Below are 15,486 nucleotides of genomic sequence, written 5' to 3'. Positions count from 1 at the left end.
GCCTCAATTTGACTTGTTTTAAGGACATTACATCAAAGTTGGATCAGCCTGTAGTGTGGTTTTCCACTTTAATTTTGAGTGTGACTCCAAATCCAGACCTCCATGGGTTGATAAATATGATTTCCATTGATAATATTTGTGTGATTTTGTTGTCAGCACATTCAACTATGTAAAGATCATTCAGATATAGGATGTGTTATTTTAGTGTTCCCTTTATTTTTTTGAGCAGTGTATATTCACAGTACACATAAAATAAATAAATGTGTATTTTAGTTTTTGGTATAAAAAAAATACTATTTTTTGAATTACTTAAAAAAATATATATACATTTAGGAAATATTTTCACCAATTATTCCTATGAAGATGTGCAGAAAGAGCTCATGGTTTCCCCCTCATTGAGGTCCTATTGATGGGTTTAAACATAATTAACAAGTCTTTGTGATTATAGCATTTGGCATTACTGAAATGTTGACAGGTTATTTAGCAGCTGTTGCCATGTTGTAGAGCAATGTGATCAATGTTTGCTTATGTAAATACGAGTCTCTGTGCGATTCTGCACCATTTCAACAGCAATCTGTGATCGTGTGGCAACGTAATCAAGGTATGAAATTATTGTTATTTTCTAATACAATCTCTTTTTTGGGCTTAGTTGTGGTCCACTTGCAGTGTACAAGTTATTATAATTAAATTCCAGCCACCTAACCATCCACTCCAATAAAAATCATGCCATGGCTGAATCTAGTTGCCTACCCTTGTTCTAAAGACTGATGTTGGAAATCAACGTAAACTAAATGAGCTGTGTGTCTTAGTCTTTCTCCACTCCCTGTCACACAAACACATTGTCTCACTTCTCAGTTGCAGTGGCCAAGGCAACTTTCTGGCTGACGATGACTCATCACAGCACATATTTAAAAGACAGCTATGTGTTTTTGACAAGACCTAATATTCAAACGGTCAGATATCTAATTTCCTCTGTACTCTGTCTGAGTGTTTCTGCTGCTACCCAGAGACAAAAATAAAATAAAATGTAAAACAATATGGACATGCTAGAATAAATGAAGGTTAAATAAAATAAAATGATGTCTGTCGGTACAGGTTCCTTCTACTAATATATTCTGTTTAACAAATAGTGTTTTCTACTTTTGTATTCCGCTTTGAACCAGTTTGTTTGTCGTATTCTTTGTGAGCAAGGCTGTTACAACTTTAAAAAGCTTTTCATTACATGATGACACTGATGTGGATGTCGCTACTGAAGCATCAAGGTTTGCTTGAGACATTTTTTTTCTTCGCTCTTTGTATAGAAGTAGAGAACCCACGTTTTAACACTCACCTTCACAGGCTGTCTCTGCCGCCGTCTTTTCCTTCTGGGAGTTAGTGTTATAGCACTGTGTAGGTACTAGGCAGGCAGATTTCATTGAACACACTTAGGGACGGACACCTTGGGAAAGCCTTGTAAGTAAAAGCTTGATGCCTGCTTGGCTACATCAAAGTAAATACACGATTATGCAAATGAAATGCTATTCACCAGCTATTGGTTGACATCAAATGTGTGAAGGTGTGGCAGAGGTGTGTCTATAGACACGCCCTATTCTGACCTTGACTTAATTCCCTAATATCTCCAGCACCTTTACACGTTAGGAAACTATGAATAAGGTCTAGCCAACCTACCGGTCCTAAGTGGAACATCATCTACTTTATTTTTTCCAATCGAAATAACACCATTCTCCATGCACTATCATGTACTAATTGAAAAGAGCTATTGGTAAGAGCTAGGTAAATGAACAAGCCATTTGGATAAGGAAATTGTAAATATAAATTACACTTGTTTTACATATATTTGACCTTATAATCGCTGGAGACAAATATAAAACCAGTCATAAATCAGCAAACGGAAGCATATCAACATATCAACTTTCCTACAGTAAAGTTTATGAAATTATTTGTCATTATTTAAATTGTATGGCCTTTTAACTTGGAGGGATGGGCACTCTCCAATGTCTTAATGATAGGCTACCCTGACCTTCTCTGTCTCCTTTTTCTATCATGTTAAATATTAGCCTCTATCAGTATCAACCGTCAGTTGGCTTAATAACCACACATATTCAACTGACAATTTACTGTTAGTTCCCCTCAGTTGGTATAGCCTACATTATCATTCCATTTAGTTACATTGTTTCGTTTACCTTCATTTGCTTCCCCTGTAAACGCCGTCACTGCCGTGTGGTTGTTGCTGTGAAGATCATTAATAACAGTTGACAACGTAAAAAAATGACATGTAGGCTAATTATCATTTTATTGCAGTGGGCTAAATCAGGGTCACACAGAGTGATTCTTGGTTGTCTTAAACAAATCTACTTTGAAATGAAAGTATACACCTCACACACATGGTTATGGACATTAACACAAGAATAAACCTGTACACCACATTTTTTTTTTTTTTTTTTAAATGATGAAATGATGAAAAATATTAACATTACACCCATGAGGCCGAAGAGGGCGTTTTTGGTAATTGACTGCAGGAAAGAGCTACATCGTTATGGAACGAAGTGCAGGCCAAACCGTAACAGTTTGAACAGGATGAATAGTGCAGGCAATAGATGAAGATATAGTCTACTATCGTATACTATTCTCCCTATTATAATTATATGTACACTAATCTTCCAAAATTAACATGAATTTAGGAACTGAATATGGTGCCTTTAAGGATGACAAACCACTGTATTATTGATTCTTCTATATATTTAGTATGTAAAGGCTCTCCAAACCTGTTTTTATGATTCATAAATACTTTCCTAAACCTAAATAATCGACAAGATCAGAGTATTTCTTTTCTACATTATAGAATAATAGTGAAGACATCAAAACTATTAAATAATATTTGAAGAATCTCAAATATAAAATACACTTTGATTTGTTTAATACTTTTTGGGTTACTACATGATTCCATATGTGTTATTTCATAGTTTTGATGTCTTCACTATTATTCTACAATGTAGAAAATAGTAAAAATAATGAAAATACCTGGAATGAGTGTGTCCAAACTTTTGACTGGTACTGTATTTATGTATGTGGCGCATCGGTCTAAAGAACTGCATCTCAGTGCAAGAGGTGTCACTACAGTCCCTGGTTTGAATCCAGGTTGAATCACATCTGGCCGTGATTGGGAGTCCCATAGGGTTGCGTACAATTGGCCCAGTGTCGTCCGGGTTTGGCCGAGGTAAGCCGTCTTTGTAAATAAGAATTTGTTCTTAACTGACTTGCCTAGTTAAATAAAGGTTAAATAAATAAAATAGATGGCTTTTTTTCATTGTTCCCTAATATTCTGAACTCGTTCTAGTGAGTTTGTCAGCTAAATTTGAACGACAAAGCACACCGTATTTAAAGAGATGGCTTAAGATAAATGAACTGAAAACCCTATTGAATGACAACTCCACAAGAATAGATATTGGCCAGTAAGTGGGAGGATTTTTAGCAGTTGAATGAAATGTATTACACAACTGAATAAGGTAACTCTGAATATCAAATACTGAGAAGTGCGTAGGAAAGACGTGTAGGAAAGGTGTACATTTCCTAAGTCTGAATAAGTCCCTTAAGGAACAGTGTGCTACCAGCAGAGCATCACATTCTGTGTTCTTTCATGGAGCTACCAGAAGGAGTGTTATCCAAGCGAGGGCATTATGGATTTGTATCTCAGTTCTCTGTTGAGTTCCTCCGTTGCTCCAGTAAGGGAGTTATTGCCTCAGTAAGAATACTAGTATAAATGATTCACAAAATGTATTCAGAGATGCTACTCAAGCTATTCTGTGTTCCACTACATGATATAGTTTCTCTAGGAATACAATAAACCTAGATACAAGTGTAATACCTATTTTCTATGACCAGGCGTAGGTTGCGTTTATGCTATTAAATATTGTTCTAAAACTACTGTATGCGTTTTTGAACAGGACAAATCGATTGGGAGCTCAGTGTAGCCTATGACAAGCCATGCCTCAAGATGATACTCTATTGGGGTCGTTCACATCATTTTAACATTATTTCATAAAGAGAACATGTTCAACTTCATAAAAAACATGTTTTCCCATCTCAAGAGGTTAAATAACAAAATGACTATAGTAAGTGCCTGTTAAGTGCCAAATAAAGTACCAGCGTTGACGATTTCATTTGAAATCAGCCATAAATATCCTTGTGACAGGAGGAATGGAAGCTTGTTGTGTGCAACAGGAAGGTTCAATTGAATGCAAGATTCCCCAAAACATTTCAGTTGTTTAAACATTTCTAGCCTGTCTATCTATGGGCAACAGGATTGCCGTGTTATTCTCGACCCGTACAGTTTTCCACCACAAAACACTAGAAAATGGCCAAAAAGAGTAGAACCAGCTCACCTGGTTTTTGAACTATTATTTTACTATTAGATGTTCAATGTTTCTTTATGTTTTTTTTAATGAATAATTTCACCATATAAAAATGAGAGTTAAGTTCATGTAACAGAGTTATTCTCTATATTATGGCAAATCATTTAATATAACAGGGTTTTAAAATTACATTTTGGTGCACAATTTCTACTTAAAATATCAAAGGGACACAAAATGGAGTAATTTCATGGAACGACCCATCACTGTTGCAAATCCACAAAGGACAGAGTGACAGGTGCTGGTTTATGCTTGTTGCTCTCATCGCTGTGGTGTGATGCATCTCTTTAGGAGACAGCCGCCTTGATGCAAACAAGTGCTAACTAAAAATAACACACCGCACATTTTCAAAGACGAAAGGCAGAACATCATTTTTTTCCTGTTTAATATCTGTTTCTCAAACGGCTTTTTTCCTGTTTTGCTGTTGTTGTTGCCAAGGAGGAGTAATGTTGAGCTCTCTGGCTCAAACAGATTGTGGACTAAAGGGTTTGGACTCCTGACCTTACAGATAGCCACATATAAAGTTAGAGACGGAAGTTGTGTCTGGGAGGAAGGATATCAAAAAAGCAAACATTATTACTTACCGGATAGTTGTCTTTGAAGGAATTTAATGGTCAAAGTATATCTACAGGTTGGTTGAAAATATGCTTCTCTGTAACTCAGGGCTCTATTTTCGTCTGGTGTTGAGTGTCAAATGCAAACTCGTTGACACTTTCGACTTGTAAAAGCCAGCGCTCTTCTTTTTTCCAAGTTTTGCGCCAGGATTGGTAATTTACCTGTCTAACATCAGCTTGCTTGCGCTGAGGTGGGAGAGGTGGAAATATTTGAGGTGTGTCCTTAAAATACGTGTGCCAATATGGCCAGTTTCAGTTAGCAAACACATTGTCATATGATGCAATAGCGTCATAAGATTGTAAATACCAAAATATAGATTTGGGGTGGAGTTTTCCTGAATGTGTTATCGCTGTGTTTCATCTAATAGCAAAACCAGGTCCTAGATTGCAGTTGAGATTACATTAAAAGTAGCGTTGATGTATCCTCTGTAAGATGGTTCCATTAGGTTTATAAACATTATATTTGGGAGCATTATAACGGTGAGTGGACATTCTCTTAATATTGAATCTATTTCCAGCTCATAGGAAAAGCTTGGATATGCGTAAACCCTCCATAGTCTATGTTGTTTTAGGCCTAATATTATATGCCCACGGGGAGCAATTATGGTATCTGTAACTGTATTTAGCGTTTACTGTATTTAACTGTAAATTGTTGTTTTGTTTTATTCTAATTTGATTAGGATTAATCACTGTCTTTTTAGGTATTGTCAATAGTGAGTATAATCTTGCTTTTTGACAACTTTTGGTATGGCTCAGACATAATTCATTTTACAGTAGGTCTATATCAGTGTGAATGCTATGTTTAACAACATATGTCCATATTAAAGTCATGCAATTAATGTGGACTGCAAATATGGGATTGGCCTACATTTTGTTCATTTGTTTCTGTAGACTATTTAACAAATGAGACTATAAATGACTAACATTCAAAATGGAATTGATAACAACACAATACATAAAAGACTGTAAATACACAACTTGAAGTAACCAGGGTTCAACACACCTATAACTTGTTTATTCATCAAAAACACAGCCCTCTGCACCAGCGCCAGTTACTGCAGCCATAATTCCTGCTGTTAATATAGTTCAAATATTTCTGACACACCCTTAGACCAGTGAAGGCAGCTAAGGGGAGAATGGCTCATAATAATGGCTGGAATGGAGTAAATGGAATGCGATCAAAACATGATTTTCATGTGTTTGATACCATTCCATTCACTCCATTCCACTCCATTTCAGTCAGTATTATGAGCTGTCGTCCAATCAGCAGCCACCACTGCCCTAGAAATGTAATGCTACCGCCAGTGCTAAGATTTACCATTGCTTTAGGTTTGTTAAAATGCAGCCCTCAATGACTTATTACATTTGGAATAATTCTATAGCTACCAGTGGTGTAAAGTACTTAAGTAAAAATACTTGAAGGTACTACTTAAGTACTTTTTTCTTTACTTTACTATTTATATTTCTTACAATTTTTTATTTTACTTCACTACATTCCTAAAGAAAAGGATGTACGTTTTACTCCATACATTTCCCCTGACACCCAAAAGTACTCATTTTGAATGATTAGCAGGACAGGAAAATGGTCTAATTCACACATTCACACAAGATAACATCCATGGTCATCCCTACTGTCTCTGATCTGGAGGACTCACTAAACATATGCTTAGTTTATAAATTATGTCTCTAGCTATGGAATTAGAAATTATTTATACTATATTTACAACCAAATACTTTTAGACTTCTACTCAAGTAGGATTTTACAGGGTGACATTCACAATTAATTGAGTAATTTTCTGTTAAGGTATCTTTACTTTTACTCAAGTATGACAATTGGGTTCCTTTTCCACCACTGATAGCTACTTACCATAATGATTTACAGAAAACCCATGGCCCTATATACACTACAATTTATCCATAGGGTTTCAATCCTTTTCCTCAAAGGCAAAGTTCAAACATATATAAATGAATCTTCTAACTGTGCCATCTGCTCTCCTCCCAGGGACCAAAGCCAAATAATACCCGGGTACAAAAGTCTGCTTCCTTGTATCTCCCATAATCCTTCTCTCTCCCAGCTATGCAGTAGCTGGAGGTTGAAGGTTATGTATCCTTCCTCTTCTGTGGTCATCTCTCGCCGCCTTGATAAATATTTCCCCCCCTTCAGCCATTAGACCCCTGCCAGCTCAAATCCATGCCCTGCAGAGACCAATGTGCCTTGATAAATTTGCCCTATTATGCTGATAAATTAGTGGCTTGTCTAAGCTTTCTGCAGTGCTCTGTTGCTGGTGGCAGGGTGCCTGTCATTACCCCAACTAAATGCTTTTTTACATAAAAAACCCCCACATAAAATAGCAAGGTAAGATTAGAAACAAAATAGAGTCAGTTACATGCTGACATGGCGTTTGGACATGTTGATATAAATTGTGGGAAAAAAATGGAAATACACTTGAAAGACTAACGTTACCAAACAGGGTTTCCTTCTGCCTGCTTTCTGTTCATTTAATGCCCACTGCCACTCATGTGTTTTGATTTCATTAGGGGCTAGATGGAATCAGATCTGCCTTAACCCATGATAACCAGCAACTGCATATCATAAACTAGTTTTTGTTTAGGCTATGTTGGAGGTGTAACTGAGCTGGAGCTGTCAAACCGGTGAGCGGCTGCTCTTGTGGTCATTGTCACGAAGCCACACCCGTCTCACCCACATGAGAAGTTTAGAATGAGAAAGTGGCTATATAGAAATAATGACTCTCAAATGTAATATAATGAAACAAAAGAATAAGGATTTCTATCAGCCTAATCAAGGTGTAGACTGCATCTCACATTCCAGTGTTCGATTTCTACTAATGCAACTCTGTGCATCCAATGGCAATGACCCCAATAGGTATAATGTAGGGAGCCGCTCCAACACAGTTACATCTCTAAACAACGCCTAACAGAAACAATTACATGCTACGCAGTTGTTGGTTATCACGGGTAATGGCAGATCTGATTGAATCTAGGCCTTATAATATGCCATGTTTTGCTGTATGTAAAATGTGAATTCCTTGGTGAGTGACTTGTTCTGAACAAAAATAATTGCTATTGACTTTGTGGTTGTTAGTATTAAATCTATTTATATTATTCAGTTCTACACAGTCCATGACATATTATTGGTTTGCATGAGATGTTTTTCTGCCATCTCACCATATTCTCCCTTAACACCATCATGGATGTTTTTAACTCTTACCTCCTGAGTCTGTAATCCATTATGTACTGCAGTAATATTTCATACTGGTAAGCATACCGTAATCCTGTATTATTTACCACTGAGAATCCTCCAAGGCAGTTACGAATTTTTTTTTGCATATGGTAAACATCCGGAGAGAAGCGAGGGAGGAAAAAGCCAGACAATAAAAAAACACTGAACACTCAGTAATATTAAATGTTGACCTGGACGTAAACGGCGCTGGTGGCCAAACTCCTATGTATTAGTTTGTGCGTGTGTGAACATAGGGTCAATGAGAGGACATGGGACGGTGGAGGAATCTGCCAAAAGGAACAGGGAGATGAGCCCGTCTTCTATTGCTCAAGTAGGGTAATACTATGGGGTTGTTCTAGGGAAGTCAGCTCCTAAAACATGAGGTTCAGACTGTACTGAGATGGTAGCCCTCATCAGGTCCTCTGAGAACAATGACATGTAAAATAGATTCCTCTCTCCCTGCACATAAAATCCATTACTTGACCGGATGTTACCATGCTGCAATAGAATAATTGACTGCATTGCCAGCTTTGTAATACTTGGACAACATAATAAATCACAATGTATTCAAGAGAGCATCCCCATCCACTCAACTCCCCGCCCCAGCACTTTTCTCTTTCTCCTCCTCTTGTTGTTTGCCTCTCAGTGAAACCATGGGCAGCATCACACAGCAGTAAAGGTCAGGAGAAAATCACTGTCGGAATACAGAGGAGGCATCTGACCAATCAGCCCCAAGCTGTGTGCCATTTGCTCCAGATTAAAACTAGGGAGCTGTGTGCAGTCAGGTAAGAGAGGCTGACCTGGCGGACAGCTGCACAATACCCTTTTATGTTTTGGGGTTTACAAAGTATGTGCAGTGCTAGGAATTAACTGACTTCTTTCTTTTGGAGGCCATTTCCAGAGCATGGTTTCATTATGATCAGGCATACATCTCAAAACATAACTGGAAATAAATCAGTTTGTATCAAAAGCATTTTGATTAGTTTGTGTGGATATTTGAAGGCCAAACAGACTGGTGCATCACTTGATTAACATCTATGGTGACTTGCTTTTGCGTGGCAAAAAATAAATCGCCACTTCTATGGATGATGTTATTGCTCCATACTTAACATATCCTCTGAGGGTATATAATAATTGGATTGAAAGGCAAAAGATGTCATGCCTCTTGCCATGAAAGCAACTGCAACCTGGACTGTAAACAATTCTGTCGTTTTCTTCCAACATGCTGATATGTTGACGTGTGGACGTATATGAACTGACAGTACTATATTGCCCGAAGGGATTACAGAAATGAGAGACTGTTATAGGATTTTATGAATAATGACTAAATAATGTATACATTTGATGCGGGATTGTAACTAACGTAATTCTACCCTGTCTAACAAAGAATGTTTCTACACAGGCAAAGAGGAAGTGTTAACAGACTAATTGTGACAGACAACTTGTGACCTCGTGACCAAGGTTCGGGAGAAACTGTTAGGCTTGCAGTAGATTATGCAACTTGTGGTAGCATATGATAAGCAATATGTGTGTGTTGGAATGGACTTTTGAAGCAGCTTTGTCCTTGTCGGAGAGGAGGAGGGACGCTATGCTATCATGCTATGAGTGATATATAAACTAATGTACATGTGATTATGATCCGAGCTCTCGGGAATAAACGTTATTGATTAATTTTGAGACTGATCTTTGTCTATTTCATGCAAATAAGAACCTTACAAATTCTTATAAACGGACAAAGTGTTTTGCTTTGTTATAATTGAATTGGTTAATGAACATATAGGAATTAAATTCCTCTAACAGAGACTAAGCTTAGTATTTATGAAAATGTGCTTATTTTCTTCTCACATAATCCGTTTTAATATTTGTAGTTGATATTTCCTAATTGCTTCTCTGAAATTAGGAGTTTTTCTGCTGCCTCAGAATATGTTTAACTACATATACAATACCTGTTGAGCTACTGTACGGCACAATAATATTCAGAGACCATAATTGGTGGTTTAGGGTAAGGTATCAACAACTAGAACAGAGGAACAACGCGGTGAACGTTTTAATCTTTAAATGTATTTATTTTAGATTTCGTCATCAAAATTTTTACAAAACATTTTCTGACAATAATATACTCAACGAAAGAGCCATATTTTGCGTTTGGACCAGGTCTCCACAAAACCGCTTTAGGTCTGAGTACATAAAAATAAAATATAAAAACCCAAACAACAACAAACCAACTACAGAAGAAAACAATGCAGCGTATATTTACATCCCACAGAAATCAATGCCCTCCTTAGGAGATGGATGAGAGGGAAAAGCAGGAATTCCCATGGAAATATCATGGAAAGAATAAGAGGATATTGGTGGGATGGGAGAGTGTGGAGAAGCTTGGAGCAGGCAAGGAGAAACATAATATGATAATATTGTTTTCTGTCAGTTTTACTATGCGTTCACATCTCTACATTGACTGTGGCAGTAAAATGGAGTCTATATGAAAGTAGTGTTCCTTGTTTTCTGTTAACAGAAATCCAATTAGGGGTGTAAACATGCTTGGTCAGACCAAAATATCGCCTGTTTCTCTGACAGAGCTTAATGGGTATTCTTAGATTTTACTCGGCCCTTTGGCATAAGCGATGGTTACAAACCAGGGTCAAGACAATAGGGATTAAGGTTAAAGACTTACAACTAATATGTAACAGCATGGAACAATAGAAATCAATGGGGAGGTAAAAGACTGGCCTGAACATCCGTAATGGGACATTGATTCAGGAGAATTACAGGGATGTAAGAGCTCCTCCTACTGTCCTGTGTGCCTCAGGTCTCCACATGCTCTGGGCCCTATAGAGGCCCTCTACTGTAACTGTATAACACCCCAGTGTTGGTCTCAGAGATGGATGGGAGGGACTAGAAAAGACGACCCAAAACCACATCTGGCTGGGAATACATTTTTCAAATCTATTGATCACTTAGAAGCCATTGAAGCTCTGTGGTTGGCCTCAGGTGAACTGGATGGGGGATGTGTTGTGTTGATGGCAGCGAGGCTGAGGTGCTGCAGAGCCCGGAGCCATGGTGAGATGGGCCAGGTTTAAGACACCACAAACTTGGTGTGCACCAGCAGTGACAGAGCCTGGGCAACAAAAGCCATGGTACATCAGCAGCAGATGTTAGGCCCTGTGGGGAAGTTGCAGAGTACAATGATGAGACCGCTCACTGCATCCTCAGCCATGTGCACCAGGCGTGATAAGACTGCACACAGCCAAGGTGTGGAAGGATTTAAGAGATAGGCAGGTGTCTGTGTGCCGCCTTCTACATGTTTACTATCAATGTGTAGCAAGGTGTTAGGATAGCATCCCCTGGTGTGCATGGGACACGGAACCTTTGTTTTAACCAAATACAGTACAATCCCCTTGTTCTTACCCCTTTCCTTAATTTCTGTTCTCCCCCCCCTCCCCATTCCCCCTAGCGATTTGCATTTTAACCATTCCTCTGAGCATAAACAAGGAAATATGAAAGGCTTCCCTGCAACACTTCAGACCTTCATTCAGCCCCCCTTCAGCAAAATCTGTTCCCAGCAGGGATTTGAGCCCAGACTCAGAGGGTGGGGGTAGAGGGGAAAACAGAACCAAAAGAAACAAAGCAGAGGAAATCTGGGCTAGCACAGATGTTCCTGAAGTTCAGTCCCGGTGCTGATAGCCCCCATACAGTACGGCATAGGAAAAATGGGACAAAAGACTAGTTAGTGCTGATCATGGATGTAGACAATGGTAAACCGATTACTTATTAGTCACTAATTTAATTGTGATCATAATGTGTTAATTTCACCTTCCAATTACATATTGGGGTGAAATCGCTTTGAACGCTGTTGGACTGCTGTTAAGAGATTACTGCTCAAGGAAACATATTGATGAAGAAAACTAAATAATGAAGACTGGTCTAGAAACGTATTACCAGGATAGAAGAGGAAAGCCTCTCTCTGGGGTATAACCTCATCCAACAAAAGCCTCTCTCTGCAATATGCATACAGACTGCATGGAGAATGGAGGGCCCATTGTGCTAGAGCAATCTACTCTGGAGAGGAATGGCTATGGAGGGCTCAGTGAACAGCTTGCTTGAGAGAAACCAAAGTGACCAGTGTGTGTGTGTGTATGTGTGAAAACATGTCTTTGTGGTTCTAGGGCATGTCAAACAGGAAAGATTCTCCATACTTTCTGTTTCTAGTTCAGTGCACACCCTCATATAAGGATGTGGTTTCCCTAATAGTCAGCATGCGGGAAATAATTTGAATGTTATAAAACAGGTTGACCAAAGTCACCAAAGACAGACATGAGATCCAGGCCAGGGAGATGGCAGGGGGCAGGGGAGGTGTCAGATCCAGGCCAGGTTGATGGCAGGGGGCAGGGGAGGTATCAGATCCAGGCCAGGTTGATGACAGGGGGCAGGGTAGGTATCAGATCCAGGCCAGGTTGATGGCAGGGGGCAGGGGAGGTATCAGATCCAGGCCAGGTTGATGGCAGGGGGCAGGGGAGGTATCAGATCCAGGCCAGGGAGATGGCAGGGGGCAGGGGAGGTATCAGATCCAGGCCAGGGAGATGGCAGGGGAGTTAAGAGATCCAGGCCAGGGAGATGGCAGGGGAGGTATCAGATCCAGGCCAGGGAGATGACAGGGGGCAGGGGAGGTATCAGATCCAGGCCAGGGAGATGGCAGGTGGCAGGGGAGGTATCAGATCCAGGCCAGGGAGATGGCAGGGGGCAGGGGAGGTATCAGATCCAGGCCAGGGAGATGGCAGGGAGCAGGGGAGTTAAGAGATCCAGGCCAGGGAGATGGCAGGGGAGTTAAGAGTTCTAGGCCAGGGAGATGGCAGGGGAGTTAAGGGATCCAGGCCAGGGAGATGGCAGGGGAGTTAAGAGATCCAGGCCAGGGAGATGGCAGGGGAGTTAAGAGATACAGGCCAGGGAGATGGCAGGGGAGTTATGAGATCCAGGCCAGGGAGATGGCAGGGGAGTTATGAGATCCAGGCCACGGAGATGGCAGGGGGTAGGGGAGGTATCAGATTCAGGCCAGGGAGATGGTAGGGGGCAGGGGAGTTACGAGATCCAGGCCAGGGAGATGGCAAGAGAGATATCAGATCCAGGCCAGGTTGAAGGCAGGGGAGTTATGAGATCCAGGCCAGGGAGATGGCAGGGGGCAGGGGAGTTATGAGATCCACCCCAGGTTGATGGCAGGGGGCAGGGGAGTTATGAGATCCAGGCCAGGGAGATGGCAGGGGGCAGGGGAGTTATGAGATCCACCCCAGGTTGATGGCAGGGGAGTTATGAGATCCACCCCAGGTTGATGGCAGGGGAGTTATGAGATCCACCCCAGGTTGATGGCAGGGGAGTTATGAGATCCAGGCCAGGGAGATGGCAGGGGGCAGGGGAGTTATGAGATCCAGGCCAGGGAGATGGCAGGGGGCAGGGGAGTTATGAGATCCACCCCAGGTTGATGGCAGGGGGCAGGGGAGTTATGAGATCCACCCCAGGTTGATGGCAGGGGAGTTATGAGATCCACCCCAGGTTGATGGCAGGGGAGTTATGAGAACCAGGCCAGGGAAATGGCAGGGGGCAGGGGAGTTATGAGATCCACACCAGGTTGATGGCAGGGGGCAGGGGAGTTATGAGATCCAGGCCAGGGAGATGGCAGGGGGCAGGGGAGTTATGAGATCCAGGCCAGGGAGATGGCAGGGGGCAGGGGAGTTATGAGATCCAGGCCAGGGAGATGGCAGGGGGCAAGGGAGTTATGAGATCCAGGCCAGGGAGATGGCAGGGGGCAGGGGATGTGTCAGATCCAGGCCAGGTTGATGGCAGGGGGCAGGGGAGGTATCAGATCCAGGCCAGGTTGATGACAGGGGGCAGGGTAGGTATCAGATCCAGGCAGGGTTGATGGCAGGGGGCAGGGGAGGTGTCAGATCCAGGCCAGGTTGATGGCAGGGGGCAGGGGAGTTATGAGATCCAGGCCAGGGAGATGGCAGGGTGCAGGGGAGTTATGAGATCCAGGCCAGGGAGTTGGCAGGGGGCAGGGGAGTTCTGAGATCCAGGCCAGGGAGATGGCAGGGGGCAAGGGAGTTATGAGATCCAGGCCAGGGAGATGGCAGGGGGAATGGGAGGTGTCAGATCCAGGCCAGGTTGATGGCAGGGGGCAGGGGAGGTATCAGATCCAGGCCAGGTTGATGGCAGGGGGCAGGGGAGGTATCAGATCCAGGCCAGGGAGATGGCAGGGGGCAGGGGAGGTATCAGATCCAGGCCAGGGAGATGGCAGGGGAGATATGAGATCCAGGCCAGGTTGAAGGCAGGGGAGTTATGAGATCCAGGCCAGGGAGATGGCAGGGGGCAGGGGAGTTATGAGATCCACCCCAGGTTGATGGCAGGGGGCAGGGGAGTTATGAGATCCAGGCCAGGGAGATGGCAGGGGGCAGGGGAGTTATGAGATCCACCCCAGGTTGATGGCAGGGGAGTTATGAGATCCACCCCAGGTTGATGGCAGGGGAGTTATGAGATCCAGGCCAGGGAGATGGCAGGGGGCAGGGGAGTTATGAGATCCAGGCCAGGGAGATGGCAGGGGGCAGGGGAGTTATGAGATCCAGGCCAGGGAGATGGCAGGGGGCAGGGGAGTTATGAGATCCAGGCCAGGGAGATGGCAGGGGGCAGGGGAGTTATGAGATCCACCCCAGGTTGATGGCAGGGGGCAGGGGAGTTATGAGATCCACCCCAGGTTGATGGCAGGGGAGTTATGAGATCCACCCCAGGTTGATGGCAGGGGAGTTATGAGAACCAGGCCAGGGAAATGGCAGGGGGCAGGGGAGTTATGAGATCCACCCCAGGTTGATGGCAGGGGGCAGGGGAGTTATGAGATCCAGGCCAGGGAGATGGCAGGGGGCAGGGGAGTTATGAGATCCAGGCCAGGGAGATGGCAGGGGGCAGGGGAGTTACGAGATCCAGGCCAGGGAGATGGCAGGGGAGTTATGAGATCCAGGCCAGGTGGATGGCAGGGGGCAGGGGAGTTATGAGATCCACCCCAGGTTGATGGCAGGGGGCAGGGGAGTTACGAGATCCAGGCCAGGGAGATGACAGGGGAGTTATGAGATCCACCCCAGGTTGATGGCAGGGGAGTTATGAGATCCACCCCAGGTCGATTGCAGGGGGCAGGGGAGTTATGAGATCCAGGCCAGGGAGATGGCAGGGGGCAGGGGAGTTACGA

This window comes from Oncorhynchus mykiss, chromosome 5, assembly GCF_013265735.2.
Source record: "Oncorhynchus mykiss isolate Arlee chromosome 5, USDA_OmykA_1.1, whole genome shotgun sequence".
Taxonomy (NCBI): domain Eukaryota; kingdom Metazoa; phylum Chordata; class Actinopteri; order Salmoniformes; family Salmonidae; genus Oncorhynchus; species Oncorhynchus mykiss.
The sequence above is the reverse complement of the archived record's forward strand: the minus strand, read 5'-3'. Positions refer to the sequence as shown.